At 36.9% G+C, this 21384-nt stretch overlaps 2 non-coding genes across 2 annotated transcripts; one reads left to right on the forward strand and one right to left on the reverse strand.

Annotated features, from left to right (window-relative positions):
- The first annotated feature begins 11951 nt into the window (after nt 1-11951).
- On the forward strand, nt 11952-12059 carry LOC112724453 (small nucleolar RNA R71). The gene has a single exon (XR_003163614.1). It is a non-coding gene; the product is annotated as a small nucleolar RNA R71 (small nucleolar RNA).
- Nucleotides 12060-18934: 6875 nt separating this feature from the next.
- On the reverse strand, nt 18935-19041 carry LOC112724177 (small nucleolar RNA R71). Its single transcript, XR_003163353.1, has one exon. It is a non-coding gene; the product is annotated as a small nucleolar RNA R71 (small nucleolar RNA).
- Nucleotides 19042-21384: the final 2343 nt, after the last annotated feature.

Here is a 21384-nt window from a genome sequence, read left to right on the forward strand (position 1 = left end):
GTCAAGTTCAGGATTGGGGATTAGATTCTGGACTTGTCCCGGATAGGAAGGGTAGTTCATAGGGAGAATTGGTGTATGTAATCATGATGATTATAGTGAAATTCCATCATTGTTGTGATGGAGACTGGATATAGGCTGCAGTGCACTTAGCAGCTGAACCAAGATACACCTTGGTGTGATTTTCTCTCTCTTCTACTACATTTCTGTTTTCTGCTGCGTAGGAGACAAAACTGAAAAATATCTCTTGGCTGGTTACGAGACAAAAAGAAAAAGTCTCTTGACTAGGCACGAGACAAAAATAAGAAATATATCCTCAAGTGCTCTGAAAGGACAGCAAGTGTTATCAAGCGAAAATGGGCTAAGATTCAACCCCGCCATTCTCTTAGCTACTGATAAACCATCATTTATCATATATTATTAATTTTATTATAATCAAAATGTGCCACTTGTCACTCATTCATTGCAATTGAAATTAAATATTTTTTTTAAAAAATTAAGAGTAAACTACTATTTTCTACCCATTAAATTTAAAAATGCTTATATATCTACCCATATAGAAGACGAAAATTACCATTTATACCCATAAAAAATTACTTTTGCAAGCAAAATTATCCAAACTCTAAAAAATTAAATAAAATTCCTAAACTACCCTTCTTATGGCAGAATTTGGGATTGGAGTAGCTGAGAACATTGTGAGAGAGAGGATAGTTTAAGATTTTTATTTAATTTTTTAGGGTTTAGATAATTTTGCTTGCAAAAGTCATTTTTTATGGGTACAAATGGTAATTTTCGTCTTCTATGGATAGATATGTCAGTGTCTTCAACTTTCATGGATAGAAATGGTAGTTTATTCAAAAATTAAAGAGCTCTTTCTTCCTCTTCCTCCTCCTCCTCCTCCTCCTCCTCTCTCTCTCTCTCTCTCTCTCTCTCTCTCTCTCATTTCTTCGCTCACACTCTATCTCTTATATATCATTATCAATGACTAATTACAAGTTTAACAATTAAAGTGTGCAACATGACATTATTCTTTAATTGTAGTTAAAATTAAATTAAAATTAAAATTAAAATATAGCTATATCTATTATATATTACTAATTTTACAACCAAAATGTGCTACATGTCACTCTCTCATTGCAATTAAAATCTGTAAATCCTGTAAAATAAGTGAATAATTAACCAATAGATTAATATTTAATAAAAGAAAAAAAAAATGTGAATTTCATAGTAAAATAGGATAGAGCTAATTTAAATAAGAATTTTGATACCAAGTTCAAAGAATTTGGCCCAAGATTAGGCCAAACGAGCCGAACCGGACAAACCGGGCCCAAAATGGGTCCAAGGCCCAACCCAATTAGTCATACACTTAAAAGAAGAAACACTCTTCTTCTCCATTCAGCCAAGAATGTTGAAGCAACGTACGGGTGAGAAAGGGAAGGTTCCAAAACCCTTGCTTTGATTTCAAACCTCCATATCTCTTCACTCCGAGCTCCGATTGCCGCACCATTTGCGGCCACGAGACTATCGCGTCGAGCTCTACGAATCTATCGTAACAATTTCATAGGTAAGCTTCAATCTCACTCCAATTTCTCTATCCCCTTGAATTTTGAAATTTATGAGTATCCATGTTGAGATTTGTTGATTTTGGTACTCTAGGTTCGATTTAGCTTGCGGGGTTTGTTGGGCTTGGTTCGTTTGGTCTGTGGGTACGGTAAGAGTTCTCAACCATAGTAAATTCATTGATTTAGTGTGTGGGTATTGAATTTTGGATATGGATATGTGAAAAATGTGTTAGGTGTGTATGTATATGTGACATGAAGCCATTGGATGTGTTGGAAGCTTAAGTGAAAGCTTGGTTGGTGCTAGAGCTGAATTGTGGTGTTGAGGGCTTACTTTTTGCCTAGAGGGTTGCCTTGGGTAATAAGTGAAAATCGGCCAAGGTATGGTTTAGGTTTCACATATTTAATATATAATGTCTTGTGAAAACTTAGGCTAAAGGACCTTAGGATAGGTTGGAATGATTAAGTATGTGAATGTTTAGTATTTTGTGATATTGACTGATGATATAAGTTGAGAATGTGTTGGTGATTATGGTTATAGTAGAAATATAATGCCATATGGTGATTGAATACTGTTTGACAAGTTGATGTCATTGATTATGTATATATAATGGAATGTTGATGACTTTGTTGATGGAAGCGAGAAACTTTAGGTGTGAAATTGGGTAAAAATTGAAGCATGATTGATTGTAGTATGATGAGTGGACTGTAGTGTTGTATTGATATGCTATGACATGTTATTGTGCTGAATATAGGTATAGAAGTTTGGATTTGAGTTTGGTTTGTAATGAAAATTGAGGTTTGAGGTGTTTGTGAAAAATTGAATTTTGACCGAACTTTGGCGAGCTATAACTCTGCCTCCGGGCCCCTAAAATGTTTCAAACTTAATTCAAATGAAATTTGGGTCCGTGAAATTTATGTCCTTCTAAGAACGGATAAAAAATGTTTTAAAACCAAAAAGTTATGCGCATCGAAAGTTTGGAGGGAAAATCTGAAAATTCTGCAACATTTAGCATTTTTGCTGTTCTACATAGCTTGTGTATGCAACCTCTGCACGCGACGCGACCAACCCATTCGAGTTGGGCATCTTACGTACGCGAGTAGGGTGCTTGCGTACGCGAGCAGTGAATTTCAAGGGGTTGCATATGCGACCACCTGCACGCGACGCGACCAACCTATTCAGGTTGGGTATCTCGCATATGCAAGCAAGGTGCTTGCGTACGCGAGCATTGTAAAATGCACGCCCACGCGTACGCGTGGCCCCTGTTTCATCAAATATAGATTTTGTGTTTTTAAGTCTAATTTCAAACTTTTAAACCTCTATTTTCATTCTTTTAACCCTAAATCTTATTGGTAAGCCTAGTAATAAGATGAAGTTAGGAAATAGAGGTAACTTGGGGGTGAAGTAAGGTTGGAAATTGATGAATTATAGATGGAAATGTAAATTCTTGGAGTGCATATGGTGCTATGACTCTAATGATATGAATATGCTATGTTTACAAATGATTATGATTGATTATTGGCGTATGCACTCAATTATCTAAGATACGAGTTTCCTTGGGTAAAGTACCGTGGCTTGCCACCACGTGTTCCAGGTTGAGACTCGATACTCTGTTGACCCTGCGTGGTAAAGGTGACCGGGCACTTAGAAATTCCCGGGAAGGTTAACCCCCATTGAGTAAAGTTATATATATATGTATGAATTATAAATGATAAGAGAAAAAGCTATGCATAGACTCATGGGGATACGCGATGGGGGACAGTCCAGGGTTTAGTAGCCGGACTTGTCGGGTTGGCTTGACAACCAACAGATGAGACTCATCAGCCATAGGGCAGGCATACATCATGTGCATATTGTTTGCTTTGCTTGTTTGTGCATTAATTGAGATTGCGTAAGTGAATTATTATGTTAATTGCTATTTTGCTAATTGCAATACTTGTATACTAGCTGTGTTTGCCCTTGTTTGATTGTTTGTCTGTGCGGTATCACTGGTGTTGGAGGATTGGAGGAAAGGCGGGGAAGTTAGGAAGTTTAATGTAGTTTAAGGTTTGGTTAAGTTAGAATCTTAGAAGACCACCCGTTTATGGTTTCTGTTTTAGTAGTTTAAGCTTTATAATCTGAGTGTCGGCGTTCTAGGATTGCCGCTGCCATTCCCAGGACCTTATATCTTATGTGCGTGGCACCTTTACCATACTGATAACCCCCGGTTCTCATTCCATACAATGTTTTTATTTTTCAAATGCAGGTCGAGAGGCACTTCGCTAGACGTTTAGAGTTCTGCAGCGAACTGGTTTTTGGGATTTTAGTTTGGTGTATAGTTTTTTTTATATAATCTTTTGTACTTAACTCTCCGAGCAACTTGTTTTATTTTGTACCTCTTAGAGGTTTATGGAGAACTAGGGTTTTATAAATGTATTTTGAACTTTGGGTTATATACATATATATGTAAATATTCTCCGGCCAGTCTTAGCTTCGCAGGCTGAGTTAGGAGCTTGTAATTTTGTACTTTTAACCCTCTATTCCTACTTTCTGTTTAATTATACTTATGAACTTTAGTTTTTCTTCGCACCCAAGTAATCTTATTTCTGGAGTATTCCGCTTTTTATTTCGCGTTTTTGCTTTACCCGTTTTCAAGACTCCTCGTATACTGCATCCTTTTCAATATTACATATAGGTCGCAATACCACACCACCTCTGTTTTACAGCTTAAACATAAACCTTTAGGTGGTAGGGTGTTACAAAATCAAATATTTTCTTTCAAAATTAAAGAGTTCACTCTTCCTCCTCTCTCTCTTTTTTTTTTCTATTTCTCTCATTTTATTCATCCACTCTATCTCTTATATATATATATATATATATATCACTATTAATGACTAATTACAAATTTAACAATCAAGTGTACAACATGACATTTTCTAATTACAATTAAAATTGAAATTAAAATTAAAATATAACTATATTTATATTACTAAGTTAACAACCGAAATGTGTCATATGATACTCTCTGATCAAAATTGAAATGAAATATTTTCCTCCAAAATGAATTAACTTCCTTCCTCCATCCTTTTATCTATCTATCTCTCATTCTCTATTTCTCTCCATCCTTCCCACTCTATATATAACTTATAATTTATATTTTATATTACTAATTTGACGAATTAAAATGTGTCATGAGATATTATTTCATTACAAATAAAATAAAATATTTCTCTCTAAAATAAACAAACTCTTTGTCTCCTTCTTCTTTATATTTCCCTCTCTTTTCTCTCTCATGCTCTATTTTTTTCTACTTTTCTATTCTACAAAAAATAAAATTAATAAAATAATATAATTCAAATAAATTCATAAAAATTATAAAAAATACATTTAATTTATAATTAAATATAATTAAAAATATTCCATAATATTATTCACATAAAAATATATTATTATTACTATTATTATATTTTTTAGTTTATTTATTTAGTTTTAAAATTTTATCGCTTATCTTTTCAATCTATATTTTTACATCTCTTCCTTCAAATATTTATTATATATAATATATAACCTAGAAAGAATACTAATATTGTGATTAATAATTAGAATCAAGATTCAAAATATTTTAAAAAAAATTAATTTTGAGTTAATTTTATAACTATTAAAATATTTTTTTATATTAATATCTAATACATACATATATATATATATATATATATATATATATATATATATATATATATATATATATATATAGAGAGAGAGAGAGAGAGAGAGAGAGAGAGAGAGAGAGAGAGAGAGAGAGAGAGAGAGAGAGAGAGAGAGAGAGAGAGAGAGAGAGAGAGAGAGAGAGAGAGAGAGAGAGAGAGAGAGAGAGAGAGAGAGAGAAATTATTTTAAATAACAAATATGAAAATTAATTATTTTTATTTGTGCAACAGATTCAACACCTAATCAAATGTAAAAATATACACATTAAATTCTTTCAAATTTTAGATAATGAATGTTAAAATTAATTATTATTAAAAAATTAAACTCTTTTCACATGAAAATAATAACAAAAAAGTTTATTATTTAATTTTTTTTATGTATGAAGATTCTAATTTTCTTAGTTGATAGGAACTTTTGTCATGTACAACCTTTTTGTAAAAGTAGTTTGATTCTATAATTTTTTTCTAACATAATCTATAATGTCAGGATAAAACCGACATAACTTCAAAAGATTTATATTCCCAAAATGTTATTACGGGTGTTCTTGTGTGGATACTTGGAGGGGAGCTCGGCTTCTAGAAGTCGGCGCCGAGTTGTTATCTTCGATGCCAATCTATGAGCCTTGAGAAAGTCTGAGCTTCACGCCTAGAAAGTCTAACAGCCCAGACCATCCTCTAGCATGATATTGTCCGCTTTGGCACACAAGGCCTCACGGTTTTTCCTTTGACGATAGGGATGATAGCCAAAGCCCCCCACACTCACTCGTCAAAACGCGTCATGCTAGGGAGAGGTATCCACACCCTTATAAGGCATGCTTCGTTCCCCTCCCCAACCGATGTGGGACCTTACAATTCTGTAACAGCCCAGACCACCCACTAGCATGATATTGTCCGCTTTGGCACACAAGGCCTCACGGTTTTGCCTTTGATGATAGGGATGATAGCCGAAACCCTCCACACTCACTCGCCAAAACACGTCATGCTAGGGAGAGGTATTTGATGCCAGGGCATCTTAGGCTAGTTTCACTAGCCTTTTTCTTTGTTTTTAATAGGTTTTATGCACTTTCTTGAGTTATAAGTAAGCAATTGGGGTAAAAATTCATGCATGCCTAGAATCACCTAACCATGGTTAATTTGATGTAATTTCATAAGAGTTATGCTATAATTACTTGTATGCTAAAAATGATGAGAATTCTCATGACTTTAGTAAGGCTTTGATGCATGGTATGCGAAATTATTAATCTGAGGTTGTAAAAATTGTTGTTCATTCTCTCTCTGGCAATGGCGCCAATAACTGGTGCACAATACCATGGTCCAAACATAACTTCACAACTTCGCACAACTAACCAGCAAGTGCACTGGGTCGTCCAAGTAATAAAACCTTACGTGAGTAAGGGTCGATCCCACGGAGATTGTTGGTATGAAGCAAGCTATGGTCATCTTGTAAATCTCAGTCAGGCGGATATCAAATAGTTATGGAGTTTTCAAAAATAATAATAAATAAACAGAAAACAAAGATAGAAATACTTATGTAATTCATTGGTGAGAATTTCAGATAAGCGTATAGAGATGCTTTCGTTCCTCTGAACCTCTGCTTTCCTGCTGTCTGCATCCAATCAATCCTACTCCTCTCCATGGTAAGCTTTTTGTAAGGGCATCACCGTTGTCAATGGCTACATCCCATCCTCTCTGTGAAAATGGTCCAAATGCTCTGTCACAGCATGGCTAATCATCTGGAGGTTCTCGATCATACTGGAATAGGATTTACTATCCTTTTGCGTCTGTCACTACACCCAGCACTCGCAAGTTTGAAGTTCGTCACAGCCATCCCTTCCCAGATCCTACTCGGAATACCACAGACAAGGTTTATACTTTCCGGATCTCAGGAATGGCCATCCATGGGTTCTAACTTATACCACGAAGATACTAATAACTCGGACTCGATCCCCTGTATTAGATATCTAAGATATATTCATTCTAGCTTGTTGCATGTAGAACGGAAGTGTTTGTCAAGCACGCGTTCATAAGTGAGAATGATGATGAGCGTCACATAATCATCACATTCATCATGTTCTTGGGTGCGAATGGATATCTTAGAAGCAGAATAAGTTGAATTGAATAGAAAACAGTAGTACTTTGCATTAAATCATGAGGAACAGCAGAGCTCCACACCTTAATCTATGGAGTGTAAAAACTCTATCGTTGAAAATACATAAGTGATGAAAGTTCAGGCATGGCTGAGAGGCCAGCCCCCAAACGTGATCAATATGATTCAAAGATGAACTAAAAATCCTAAGATGTCTAATACAATAGTAAAAAGTCCTATATATACTAAACTAGTCACTAGGGTTTACAGAAGTAAGTAATTGATGCATAAATCCACTTCCAAGGCCCACTTGGTGTGTGCTTGGGCTGAGCTTGAAGTTTACACGTGGAGAGGTCATTCTTGGAGTTGAACGCCAGTTTGTAATGTGTTTCTGACGTTCAACTCTGGTTCGTGACGTGTTTCTGGCGTTTAACTCCAAACTGCAGCATAGAACTGGCGTTCAACGCCCTTTTGCATCGTCTAAACTCGGCCAAAGTATGGACTATTATATATTGATGGAAAGCCCTAGATGTCTATTTTCCAACGCAATCGGAAGCGCGCCATTTTGAGTTCTGTAGCTCCAGAAAATCCACTTTGAGTGCAGAGAGGTCAGAATCCAACAGCATCAGCAGTCCTTCTTCAACCTCTGAATCTGATTTTTGCTCAAGTCCCTCAATTTCAGTCAGAAAATACATGAAATCACAGAAAAATACACAAAATCATAGTAAAGTCCAGAAATGTGAATTTAACATAAAAACTAATAAAAACATCCCTAAAAGTAACTAGATCCTACTAAAAACATACTAAAAACAATGCCAAAAAGCGTATAAATTATCCGCTCATCACAACACCAAACTTAAATTGTTGCTTGTCCCCAAGCAACTGAAAATCAAATAGGATAAAAAGAAGAGAATATACTATAAATTTCAAACTATCAATGAAACATAGCTCCAATCAGATGAGCGGGACTTGTAGCTTTTTGCCTCTTGAATAGTTTTGGCATCTCACTTTTCCATTGAGGTTCAGAATGATTGGCATCTATAGGAACTCAGAGTTCAGATAGTGTTATTGATTCTCCTAGTTCAGTATGTTGATTCTTGAACACAGCTACTTTATGAGTCTTGGCCGTGGCCCTAAACACTTTGTTTTCCAGTATTACCACCGGATATATAAATGCCACAGACACATAATTGGGTGAACCTTTTCAGATTGTGACTCAGATTTGCTAAAGTCCCCAATTAGAGGTGTCCAGGGTTCTTAAGCACACTCTTCTTTTGCTTTGGACCTTGACTTTAACCGCTCAGTCTCAAGTTTTCACTTGACACGTTCACGCTACAAGCACATGGTTAGGGACAGCTTGGTTTAGCCGCTTAGGCCAGGATTTTATTCCTTTAGGCCCTCCTATCCACTGATGCTCAAAGCCTTGGGATCCTTCTTATTACCCTTGCCTTTTGGTTTTAAGGGCTATTGGCTTTTTGCTCTTGCCTTTTGGTTTTAAGAGCTTTTGGCTTTTTCTGCTTGCTTTTCTTTTTCTATTTTTTTTTCGCCATTTTTTTTTCTGCAAGCTTTGTATTCACTGCTTTTTATTGCTTCAAGAATCATTTTTATGATTTTTTAGATTATCAAATAACATGTCTCTTTGTCATCATTCTTTCAAGAGCCAACATATTTAACATTCTTAAACAACAACTTCAAAAGACATATGCACTGTTCAAGCATTCATTCAGAAAACAAAAAGTATTGTCACCACATCAATATAATTAAACTAAGTTCAAGGATAAATTCGAAACTGATGTACTTCTTGTTCTTTTGAATTAAAAACATTTTTCATTTAAGAGAGGTGATGGATTCATATTCACTACTTTAAGGCATAGATACTTAGACACTAATGATCATGTAATAAAGACACAAACATAGATAAACATTTAACATAAGAAAATGAAAAACAGAAAATTTAAGAACAAGGAATGAGTCCACCTTAGTGATGGTGGCGTTTCCTTCTTGAGGAACCAATGATGTCCTTGAGCTCTTCTATGTCTCTTCCTTGTCTTTGTTGCTCCTCCTTCATTGCTCTTTGATCTTCTCTAATTTCATGGAGGATGATGGAGTTCTCTTGGTGCTCCTATCCTTAGTTGCTCCCAATAATTATGTGGAGGAAAATGTATCCCCTGAGGTATCTCATGGATCTCTTGATTTGCAGTCAAATGTCCTACCACTGAGCTATAGACCCTTGATGGAAGCTTTTGTCTTCCCTTTCCTCTTTCTAGAGGTTTCTCTGGCCTTAGGTGCCATCAATGGTTATGAAAAAACAAAAAACTATGCTTTTACCACACCAAACATAGAATATTGCTCGCCCTCGAGCAAAAGAAGAAAGAATAGTAGAAGAAGAAGATGTGGAAGAATCTAGGATTATGAGGAGGGAAGGTGGGGATCCTGTGGGGTCCACAGATCCTGAGATGATCCTGTGAGGTCCACAGATCTTGAGGTATCAAGGATTTGCATCCCTGCACCAATTAGGCATGTAAAATGCCTTTGCATGCAATTCTGGCGTTTAAACGCCGAACTGATGCTTGTTCTGGGCTTTCAACGCCCAGATGCAGTATGTTTCTGGTGTTGAACGCCAGTTCTATGCTTGTTTCTGGCGTTCGGCGCCAGATCCATGCTCTGCTCTGGCGTTGAACGCCAGCCAGATGCTTTTTACTGGCGTTTAAACGCCAGTAAGTCCTTCCTCCAGGGTGTGATTTTTCTTCTGCTGTTTTTGATTCTGTTTTTGATTTTTCTATTTATTTTGTGACTCCACATGATCATGAACCTAATAAAACATGAAAGAACAATAAGAATGAAAATCAAGTTAGATAAATAAAAATTGGGTTGCCTCCCAACAAGCGCTTCTTTAATGTCAATAGCTTGACAGTGGGCTCTTATGGCTCCACACAGGTGATCAGGTCAATTTTATAGACTCCCAACACCAAACTTAGAGTTTGGATATGGGAGTTCAACACCAAACTTAGAGTTTGGCTGAGGCCTCCCAACACCAAACTTAGAGTTTGACTGTGGGGGCTTTAGTTGACTCTGTACTGAGAGAAGCTTTTCATGCTTCTTCTCCATTGTTACAGAAGGAGATTCTTGAGTTTTAAACACAAGGTTGTCCTCATTCAGTTAAAGGATCAATTCTCCTCTGTCTACATCAATCACAGCTCTTGCTATGGCTAGAAAGGGTCTTCCAAGAATGATGGATTCATCCTCATCCTTCCCAGTATCCAGGATTATGAAATCAGCAGGGATGTAAAGGCCTTCAACCTTTACTAACATGTCCTCTACTTGTCCATAAGCCTGTTTTCTGGAATTATCTGCCATCTCTAATGAGATTTTAGCAGCTTGCACCTCAAAGATTCCAAGTTTCTCCATTACAAAGAGTGGCATGAGGTTTATTCCTGACCCAAGGTCACATAGAGCCTTTTCAAAGGTCATGGTGCCTATGGTGCAAGGTATTAGGAACTTTCCGGGATCCTGTTTCTTCTGAGGCAATCTCAGTTGATCCAATGCATTTAGTTCATTGGTGAACAGGGGAGGTTCATCTCCCCAAGTCTTATTACCAAATAAATTGGTATTCAGCTTCATGATTGCACCAAGGAACTTGGCAACTTGCTCTTCAGTAACATCCTCATTCTCTTCAGAAGAGGAATACTCATCAGAGCTCATGAATGGCATAAGGAGGTTCAATGGAATCTCTATGGTCTCTAGATGAGTCTCAGATTCTTTTGGTTCCTCAGAGGGAAACTCCTTATTGATCACTGGACGTCCCAGGAGGTCTTCCTCACTGGGATTCACGTCCTCCTCCTCTCTTGTGGGTTCGGCCATGATAGTCAATTCAATGGCCTTGCACTCTCCTTTTGGATTTTCTTCTGTATTGCTTGGGAGAGTACTAGGAGGAGTTTCAGTGATCTTCTTACTCAGCTGGCCCACTTGTGTTTCCAAATTTCTAATGGAAGACCTTGTTTCATTCATGAAACTCACAGTGGCCTTAGATAGATCAGAGACTAAACTTGCTAAGTTAGATGGATTCTGCTCAAAATTCTTTGTCTGTTGCTGAGTGGATGATGGAAAAGGTTTACTATTGTTAAACCTGTTTCTTCCACCATTATTAAAGCCTTGTTGAGGCTTTTGTTGATCCTTCCATGAGAAATTTGGGTGATTTCTCCATGAGGGGTTATAGGTGTTTCCATAGGGTTCACCCATGTAATTTACCTCTGCTATTTTAGGGTTCTCAGGATCATAAGCTTCTTCTTCAGAAGATGCCTCTTGAGTACTGTTGGATGCAGCTTGCATTCCATTCAGACTCTGAGAAATCATATTGACTTGCTGAGTCAATATTTTATTCTGAGCCAATATGGCATTCAGAGTATCAATTTCAAGAACTCCCTTCTTCTGAGGCGTCCCATTACTCACAGGATTCCTCTCAGAAGTGTACATAAACTGGTTGTTAGCAACCATGTCAATGAGTTCTTGAGCTTCTGCAGGCGTTTTCTTTAGGTGAATGGATCCACCTGCAGAAGTATCCAATGACATTTTAGCTAATTCAGATAGACCATCATAGAATATATCCAAGATGGTCCATTCTGAAAGCATGTCAGAAGGACACTTTTTGGTCAGTTGCTTGTATCTCTCCCAAGCTTCATAGAGGGATTCACCTTCCTTCTGTCTGAAGGTTTGAACATCCACTCTAAGCTTACTCAGCTTTTGAGGAGGAAAGAACTTGGCTAAGAAAGCCGTGACCAGCTTATCCCAAGAGTTCATGCTATCTTTGGGTTGAGAGTCCAACCACACTCTAGCTCTGTCTCTTACAGCAAATGGGAAAATCATGAGCCTGTAGACTTTAGGATCTACTCCATTAGTCTTAACAGTATCAAAGATCTGCAAGAATTCAGTTAAGAACTGAAAAGGATCTTCAGATGGAAGTCCATGAAACTTGCAGTTTTGTTGCATCAGAGAAACTAATTGAGGTTTCAGCTCAAGATTGTTTGCTCCAATGGTAGGGATGGAGATGCTTCTTCCATGTAAATTGGAATTAGGTGCAGTAAAGTCACCAAGCATCCTCCTTGCATTATCATTTTTGGCTGCCATCTCCTCTTCTTGTTCGAAAATTCCTGTAAGGTTGTCTCTGGATTGTTGTATTTTAACTTCTCTTAGTTTTCTTTTCAGAGTCCTTTCAGGTTCAGGGTCTGCTTCAACAAGAATGTTCTTGTCCTTGCTCTTGCTCATATGAAAAAGAGGGAACAGAAAAATAATAATAATAGGGATCCTTTTTACCCAGGTATAGAGGTTCTCTTGTGTGAGTAGAAGAAGAAAAGAATGTAATGTAAAGAAGGGAGAAGAGAAAATTCGAACACAGATGGCAGAGAGGGTTCGAATTTGGGTGAGATGAAGTGTTAGTAGATGAATAAATAAATAGAATAAGATGAGAGAGGGAGAATTTCGAAAATAAATTTTGAAAAAGAGTTAGTGATTTTCGAAAATTAAAGGGGGAATAAAATTAAAATCAAAATTTGAAATAATTAGTTAATTAAAAGAATTTTGAAAAAGGAGGGAGATAATTTTTGAAAATTAGAGAGGGTTAGTTAGTTAGGTAGTTTTGAAAGAGATAAGAAACAAACAAAAGGTTAGTTAGTTAGTTGAAACAAATTTGAAAATCAATTTTGAAAAGATAAGAAGATAAGAAGTTAGAAAAGATATTTTAAAATCAAAATTTTGAAAAAGATATGTTTTAAAAAGATATGATTAAAAAGATATGATTTGAAAAAGATAAGATAAAAAGATATTTTTGAAAAGATATGATTGAAATTAGTTTTGAAAAAGATTTGATTTTTAAAATCACAATTAATGACTTGATTCACAAGAAATCACAAGATATGATTCTAGAACTTAAAGTTTGAATCTTTCTTAACAAGTAAGTAACAAACTTGAAATTTTTGAATAAAAACATTAATTGTTGAAGATATTTTCGAAAATTATGAGATGAAATTATGAAAAAGATTTTTGAAAAATATTTTTAAAATTTTCGAAAATAAATAAGAAAAAGGAAAAAGATTTGATTTTTTTGAAAAAGATTTTGAAAAGATAAGATTTTCAAATTGAAAATTTGATTTGACTCATAAAAACAACTAGATTTTAAAATTTTTTTGAAAAAGTCAATCCAAATTTTCGAAATTTATGAGAGAAAAAGGGAAAGATATTTTTTTGATTTTTTGAATTTTTAATGATGAAAGAGAAAAATAAAAAAAATGACTCACAACATGAAAATTATGAATCAAAACACATGATGCATGCAAGAACATTATGAATGTCAAGATGAACACCAAGAACACTTTGAAGATCATGATGAACATCAAGAACATATTTTTGAAAAATTTTCAATGCAAAGAAAACATGCAAGACACCAAACTTAGAAATCTTTCATGTTCAGACACTATGAATGCAAGAATTCATATGAAAAACAAGAAAAGACACAAAACAAGAAAATATGAAGATCAAACAAGAAGACTGGCCAAGAACAACTTGAAGATCATGAAGAACAATATGAATGCATGAATTTTTCGAAAATTTTATGCAAACTTTAAAACATGCGATTGACACCAAACTTAAAATTTACTCAAGACTCAAACAAGAAACAAAAAATATTTTTGATTTTTATGATTTTATGATTTTTTTGGATTTTTTTTTCGAAAATTAATGTGAAAAAGAAAATAAGAATTCCAAAATCTTTAAGAAGAATTCCAGGAATCTTTCAATATTAGCCCAAAGCTCCAATCAAAGGGTTGGACATGGCTTAATAGCCAGTCAAGCTTTAGTATGTAACTCAGATATACTGCTCATTAGTTATCAAATTAACTTGCCTCTATGCTGATGGTTTGGAAGCCTTAGTCCAAAAGATTTTAGACATGGCTTTACAGCCAGCCAGGCTTCAACATGCTTTATGAAACACTAGAATTCATTCTTAAAAATTCTGAAGAAAAATATAAAATTTTTTTGAAAAGATTTATTTTTATATATATTTTTTTTCGAAAATTTATTTGAAGAAAAACGAAAACAAAGAAAAATTTTTTTAAAAAAAGTTTTTGAAAACCAAATAAAAGTTGAAACAAGAAGAAAATTACCTAATCTGAGCAATAAGATGAACCGTCAGTTGTCCAAACTCAAACAATCCTCGGCAACGGCGCCAAAAACTTGGTATGCGAAATTGTTACTCTGAGGTTGTAAAATTTCTTGTTCGTTCTCTCCCTGGCAATGGCGCCAATAACTGGTGCACAATACCATAGTCCAAACATAACTTCACAACTTCGCACAACTAACCAGCAAGTGCCTGGGTCGTCCAAGTAATAAAACCTTACGTGAGTAAGGGTCGATCCCACGGAGATTGTTAGTATGAAGCAAGCTATGGTCATCTTGTAAATCTCAGTCAGGCGGATATCAAATAGTTATGGAGTTTTCGAAAATAATAATAAATAAACAGAAAATAAAGATAGAAATACTTATGTAATTCATTGGTGAGAATTTCAGATAAGCGTATAGAGATGCTTTCGTTTCTCTGAACCTCTGCTTTCCTGCTGTCTGCATCCAATCAATCCTACTCCTCTCCATGGCAAGCTTTCTGTAAGGGCATCACCGTTGTCAATGGCTACATCCCATCCTCTTTGTGAAAATGGTCCAAATGCTCTGTCACGGCATGACTAATCATCTGGAGGTTCTCGATCATACTGGAATAGGATTTACTATCCTTTTGCGTCTGTCACTACGCCCAGCACTCGCGAGTTTGAAGTTCGTCACAGCCATCCCTTCCCAGATCCTACTCGGAATACCACAGACAAGGTTTAGACTTTCTGGATCTCAGGAATGGCCATCCATGGGTTCTAACTTATACCACGAAGATACTAATAACTCGGACTCGGTCCCCTGTATTAGATATCTAAGAGAGATTCATTCTAGCTTGTTGCATGTAGAACGAAAGTGTTTGTCAGGCACGCGTTCATAAGTGAGAATGATGATGAACGTCACATAATCATCACATTCATCATGTTCTTGGGTGCGAATGGATATCTTAGAAGCAGAATAAGTTGAATTGAATAGAAAACAGTAGTACTTTGCATTAAATCATGAGGAACAGCAGAGCTCCACACCTTAATCTATGGAGTGTAGAAACTCTACCGTTGAAAATACATAAGTGATGAAGGTTCAGGCATGGCCGAGAGGCCAGACCCCAAACGTGATCAATATGATTCAAAGATGAACTAAAAATCCTAAGATGTTTAATACAATAGTAAAATGTCCTATATATACTAAACTAGTCACTAGGGTTTACAGAAGTAAGTAATTGATGCATAAATCCACTTCCGAGGCCCACTTGGTGTGTGCTTGGGCTGAGCTTGACGTTTACACGTGGAGAGGTCATTCTTGGAGTTGAACGCCAGTTTGTAATGTGTTTCTGGCGTTCAACTCTGGTTCGTGACGTGTTTCTGGCGTTTAACTGCAGACTGCAGCGTAGACTGGCATTCAACGCCCTTTTGCATCATCTAAACTCGGCCAAAGTATATACTATTATATATTGCTGGAAAGCCCTGGATGTCTACTTTCTAACGCAATTGGAAGCGCGCCATTTTGATTTCTGTAGCTCCAGAAAATCCACTTTGAGTGTAGGGAGGTTAGAATCCAACAGCATCAGCAGTCCTTCTTCAACCTCTGAATATGATTTTTGCTCAAGTCCCTCAATTTCAGCCAGAAAATACCTGAAATCACAGAAAAACACACAAACTCATAGTAAAGTCCAGAAATGTGAATTTAACATAAAAACTAATAAAAACATCCCTAAAAGTAACTAGATCCTACTAAAAACATACTAAAAATAATGCCAAAAAGCGTATAAATTATCTGCTCATCAATGCATGTATTGGTTGATGATAGGTGAAGGAAGGCATGGAAGGAAGTTGAAGAAGGAGCATGAAAAGGAAGCCAAGTTGGACCACCAACGTTGCCTCAAACATTCAAATGAAGGCAGAGCAATTCTCTGCATAATTTGCTGGTGCTCACATTTGAGGGAACGTTGGAAAGCCAACGTTACCCCCAACGTTGTAATAAAATATGCTTTCTGGAGATTTTGAAAAAATGCAGTGACGCGCACGCGTGCTACACGCGTACGCGTGGATGGGTAATGTTGGACCCCAAACGCTATCTCCAACATTGGTGGCCAACGTGCGCGATTGTAATCTCAAAATTCTGAATTTGAAAACACGCAACGACGTGCACGCGTATATGGTGTGTACGCGCAGGCTTAACTTTTGAGAATCCACGCGCACGCGTGGATAGGCCAACGTTGAGGCCAACACTCTTCTACATGTTTTGAAAACTGGAAATGGGATTTTTGCATCCACGCGCACGCGTGCAGCACGCGCATGCGTGGATACACATTCTGATCCCAAGGGTGCAAACGCGCAAGGCACGCATACGCGTGGGTAGAAGAACGTTGGCACTCCAACATTGAGTCAATACCAATGACAGCAAATCTATTTGGTTTTTAAGAAGGGCGTTTGAGTCAACGTTGGCCATCAAACGTTGACTCCAACTTGAGCACCAGAACCTTGCAATTCAAACAGATCTCTTTTCAATAGCAAGGGAAACTAATTGGAGCAACTTCAACCCAATTCCATCATAGCCAAAAGCCCAATTCAGAGATTGAAGATCAATGGAAGAAAGTGTATAAATAGCTTAGAATTTAAGTTAGCAGGGACTTTTACTTCACTTTTTTTTACTTTTCGATTCATTTTAATTTCTAGCAATGTATCTTTCAATTCCAATTTTCATTTTGAGAGCTATGAACAACTAAACCCCTTTCATTGGGTTAGGGAGCTCTGTGTAATTCAATGGATCAATATTAGTTTTCATTCAACTTCTTCTTTCTTTTCTCTTGATTTTGCTAGAAAGCTTTCGTTCTTCATCCTATTGGATAGTTGTCTTGGGAAAGAAGCTATTCATAATTGGATCTCCTCTGAACCTTGGAAGAGGAATGAGGAGATCATGCTAAAATTACTTTCTCATATTGGATTAGGTTGGGATTTGGATAGATATAGTGACATGTAATCCTACCAACACTTTGATCTATGAATTTGTATGGTATAATCAGTAACCAAACTTTATCTCTTCCCATGAGCACTTAAATCAAGGAATTAGATAATTGTTCATGCTTAGAGAGATTAGATTGCCAAGGAATTGGGATCTAATCACTTAAGATTTCCAAGGAGATCAATGAATGCATTGATTGAGGAAGAGATAAAAATGAACTTAATTTGGAGAATTATCACATCTCCTGACCCCAATAAGCTTCCCCATCTCTGATCTACCCATTCTTTTATATTCTGCTTCTTTAAATTTCATGCTAAACCCCCATTCCCATTTAAACATTTCCTGCAATTTAAGCTTCTGTCAGTTAATTTCCCGCAATTTAATTTCTGTCATTTAAGTTCTTGCAATTTAAGTTTCCCGCCAATTTTACTTTCTACAATCCCAATTCTCAACCAGATCTGATTTCGCTCAACTAGAACAATTCTCCAATTAACATTGATCAACCAACCAATCCCTGTGGGATTCGACCTCACTCTACAGTGAGTTTTTACTTGACGACAATCCGGTACACTTGTCGGTAGGAAATTGTTGAGAGACAGTTTTCGAGTGAATCAAGTTTATGGCGTCATTGCCGGGGATTGGTTTGTATTGACAATTACTAAATTGGAGGATAACTAGATTGAGAACTTTTCTTATCTTTTGATTAATTGAATTTTAATTTCAAATGTTCATTTTTGTTTTTCTGCAATTTTAGTTGTTTCTCTTTAATTTCTCTTACCTCTTTACTTTTCAGCAAAATTAACCCACTAACTCATTAACTATTTGATTAATTGCCTCAATTGCTCTCACCATACTTTTTCATTAATTGTGAAAATTTTCACTTGCTTGTTACTGCTTGTTGTGCTACTTGTATGACAGGTAAAAGAGAGGTTTCAACCTCCTTTGATAGTGAACTGGAAAGAACCTTACTGAGATTAAGAAAGGAAGCAAGAGGAAAGAGAGTTGTTGGTACAGAAGAAGAGGAGGACGACTTGGATATAGCCATGGAGGATGATATGAAAAACCATCATGAAAGAGAGGTGAACAATCATGCCAGAAGAGGTGGAGCCAACCCTGCTGAACAAGAGAGGAGAATTCTTGGATCATACATCAATCCAAATCCAGGAAACTGTGGTAGCAGCATTCAAAAGCCAACTATCCATGCTAATAATTTCGAATTGAAGCCTCAGCTCATAACTCTTGTACAAAACAACTGTTCTTTTGGAGGAAGTGCCCAAGAGGACCCTAATGAGCATCTCACTAAATTCCAAAGGATATGTGACACGGTTAAATCTAATGGTGTTCATCCTGATACCTATAGATTGCTACTGTTTCCATTTTCTTTGAGGGACAAAGCATCAAAATGGCTGGAATTATTTCCCAAGGAAAGCTTGACAACTTGGGAGGATGTAGTGAATAGATTCTTAACAAGGTTCTACCCACCACAAAATGTAAACAGGCTGAGAATTGAAGTGCAGACATTCAGACAATAGGATGGTGAGACTATTTATGAAGCCTGGGAGAGATTCAAAGATTTGACAAGGAAATGCCCCCTGCTATATTTAATGAGTGGGTGCAACTTCATATCTTTTATGAAAGGCTGAATTGTGAATCAAAGAAAGCTGTAGACCACTCATCTGGAGATTCCCTTAACAAGAAGAAGATCATTGAAGAAGCCATTGATGTTATAGAGACAGTGGCTGACAATGAGTATTTTTATGCCTCAGACAGAAGCAACAACAGGAGAGTCTTGGAATTAAACCATATGGATGCAATCTTGGCCCAGAATAAGATGATCACCAAGCAACTGGCTGAATTGACCAAGAAGATGGAGAAGAATCAGGCTGCGGCCATCCACACTCAACCATCATCTCAAGGAGAGTTGGACACAGAAAAAGGAGTTAACTGGGAGGAAGCTAATTACCTTGGAAATTCATCTAGGCAAACTCATGATCCATATTCTAAAACTTATAACTCTGGTTGGAGGAACCACCCAAACTTTGGGTGGGAAAACTAACAAAACCAAGGCCAAGACCACAGACCCCATAATCCAAACCAGTATAACAACTCCACTCACCAAAACTCCAACCAAAGACCATATCAGACCATACAAAACACTTATTCACAGCCACCATACCAAAGCCACAACAACCACTCTCAATACTCCAATTTCAACCAACCATCACCACATGATGAGGACAGAATGGCCGAAATAGAAGCTATGCTTGCAAATCTTTGCAAAGAGTCAGAAGACATGAAAAAATTCAAGGAAGAAGTGAGAGGGAGTATAAAAAGCCGAGGAGAGGTTATTAAGAATCTCAAATCTCAAGTAGGACATCTTTCACAGCAGATTTTGAAGTCCACTGATAGTTTCCCAAGCGACATTGAGAAAAATCCAAGAAGGAAAATGAAGAAGGTGAGATGGGAAGAGTGTAAGGCAGTTACCCTTGCAAATGAAGAAATCCTGGAAGAAGATACCAGCAAGCCAATGGAGCACAGACAAGGAAGTTCCCAGGGCAACTTGGAGAAAAAAGAACAAGGAACTGGATCTGTACAGAGAAAAGAATCAACAAGGAAGGAAATTCAGAAACCTTATGTGCCAAAGACACCATTTCCTCAGAGACTCAGGGGAGGTGAGAAAGAACGGTCATATTCAAGATTCCTGGATATGTTTGCATCTCTCAGTGTCAACATCCCTTCCATCAAAACTCTCCAAAACAGATGCCCACATACATCAAGTGCATGAAGAGCTGCTGACCAAGAAAAAAAAACCTTAAAAGGGGAAAAAATAGTGACAATGAACAAGGAATGTAGTGCCCTTATCAAGAAGGACGTACTCTTGAAGAAAAAAGATCCAGGGAGCTTTTATATTCCCTGTGCCATAGGAGAGACAAAAATTGACAGAGAATTTTGTGATCTAGGAGCTAGCATAAATGTGATGTCTCTGTCTCTCATGAAGAAGTTGCAAATCAATGAGTTGAGATCCACGGATGTAATCATACAATTGGCTGATAAAAATCAGAAGCAGGCCGAAGGAGTAGTCGAGAATGTGTTGGTCAAAGTGGAAAACTACTTCCTTCCCACTGACTTTATTGTTCTGAACATGGAAGAAAGTTACATCCACCCCATTATTCTGGGGAGACCATTTTTAGCACTGCTAGAGCACTCATAGATGTGGAACAAGGAGAGTTAATCCTGAGAATACATGATGAACATCTCACCTTCCATGTGTTCAAACCTACATCTGAATCTGAGCCAGAACCTAAAGAAATGAAGGATGATCACAGCAACATGTGTACAAAGGAAAGCGACAGTGAATCAGTAGTTGAACCCCTGAAACAGTCCTTGGTGAACAAGCAAGAATTTCAAGAGATATAGCAACCAAGAGAACTCAAGAAAGAACTGAACCCACAAAAGTTAGGAAGAGCAGCTAACAAGAAACTTCCTAACACAAGAGACACGGGAAGACTACTGGAAGAAGAGAAAAGAGTTGTGAAGAAATTGCCAAGAGGATGGAGAAATAAGAAAATTCCTACAGAAGTTTTTTTCCCTGGAAATAAGGTGATATCCGCCCACCATCCACCAATCTCAACACAGCTTCCAACACTTCCATCTCAGCTACCTCAAGTGTTCACAGTCAAAAAGGTCCTTTCCTTGGAACATGTAGAAATCATCAAGGAGTCAAGTGGAGAGAGCTTCACTGTGAGGGGAGAAGATTTGAGGCATTACAATCCACCCTAACAGTAAACTAAACATCAAGCTAATGGCGATAAAAGAGCGTTTGTTGGGAGGCAACCCAACCAAAGGTAGTTATCTTTCCCTAGTTAAATTCAATAAAAGAGTAGATTCTCTGTATTGCAAGGAGCTAAGTTTGGTGTTGCACACCAAAGAAATTTAAGGGTGAATG

The sequence above is a fragment of the Arachis hypogaea genome, chromosome 11, assembly GCF_003086295.3.
Source record: "Arachis hypogaea cultivar Tifrunner chromosome 11, arahy.Tifrunner.gnm2.J5K5, whole genome shotgun sequence".
Lineage (NCBI taxonomy): Eukaryota > Viridiplantae > Streptophyta > Magnoliopsida > Fabales > Fabaceae > Arachis > Arachis hypogaea.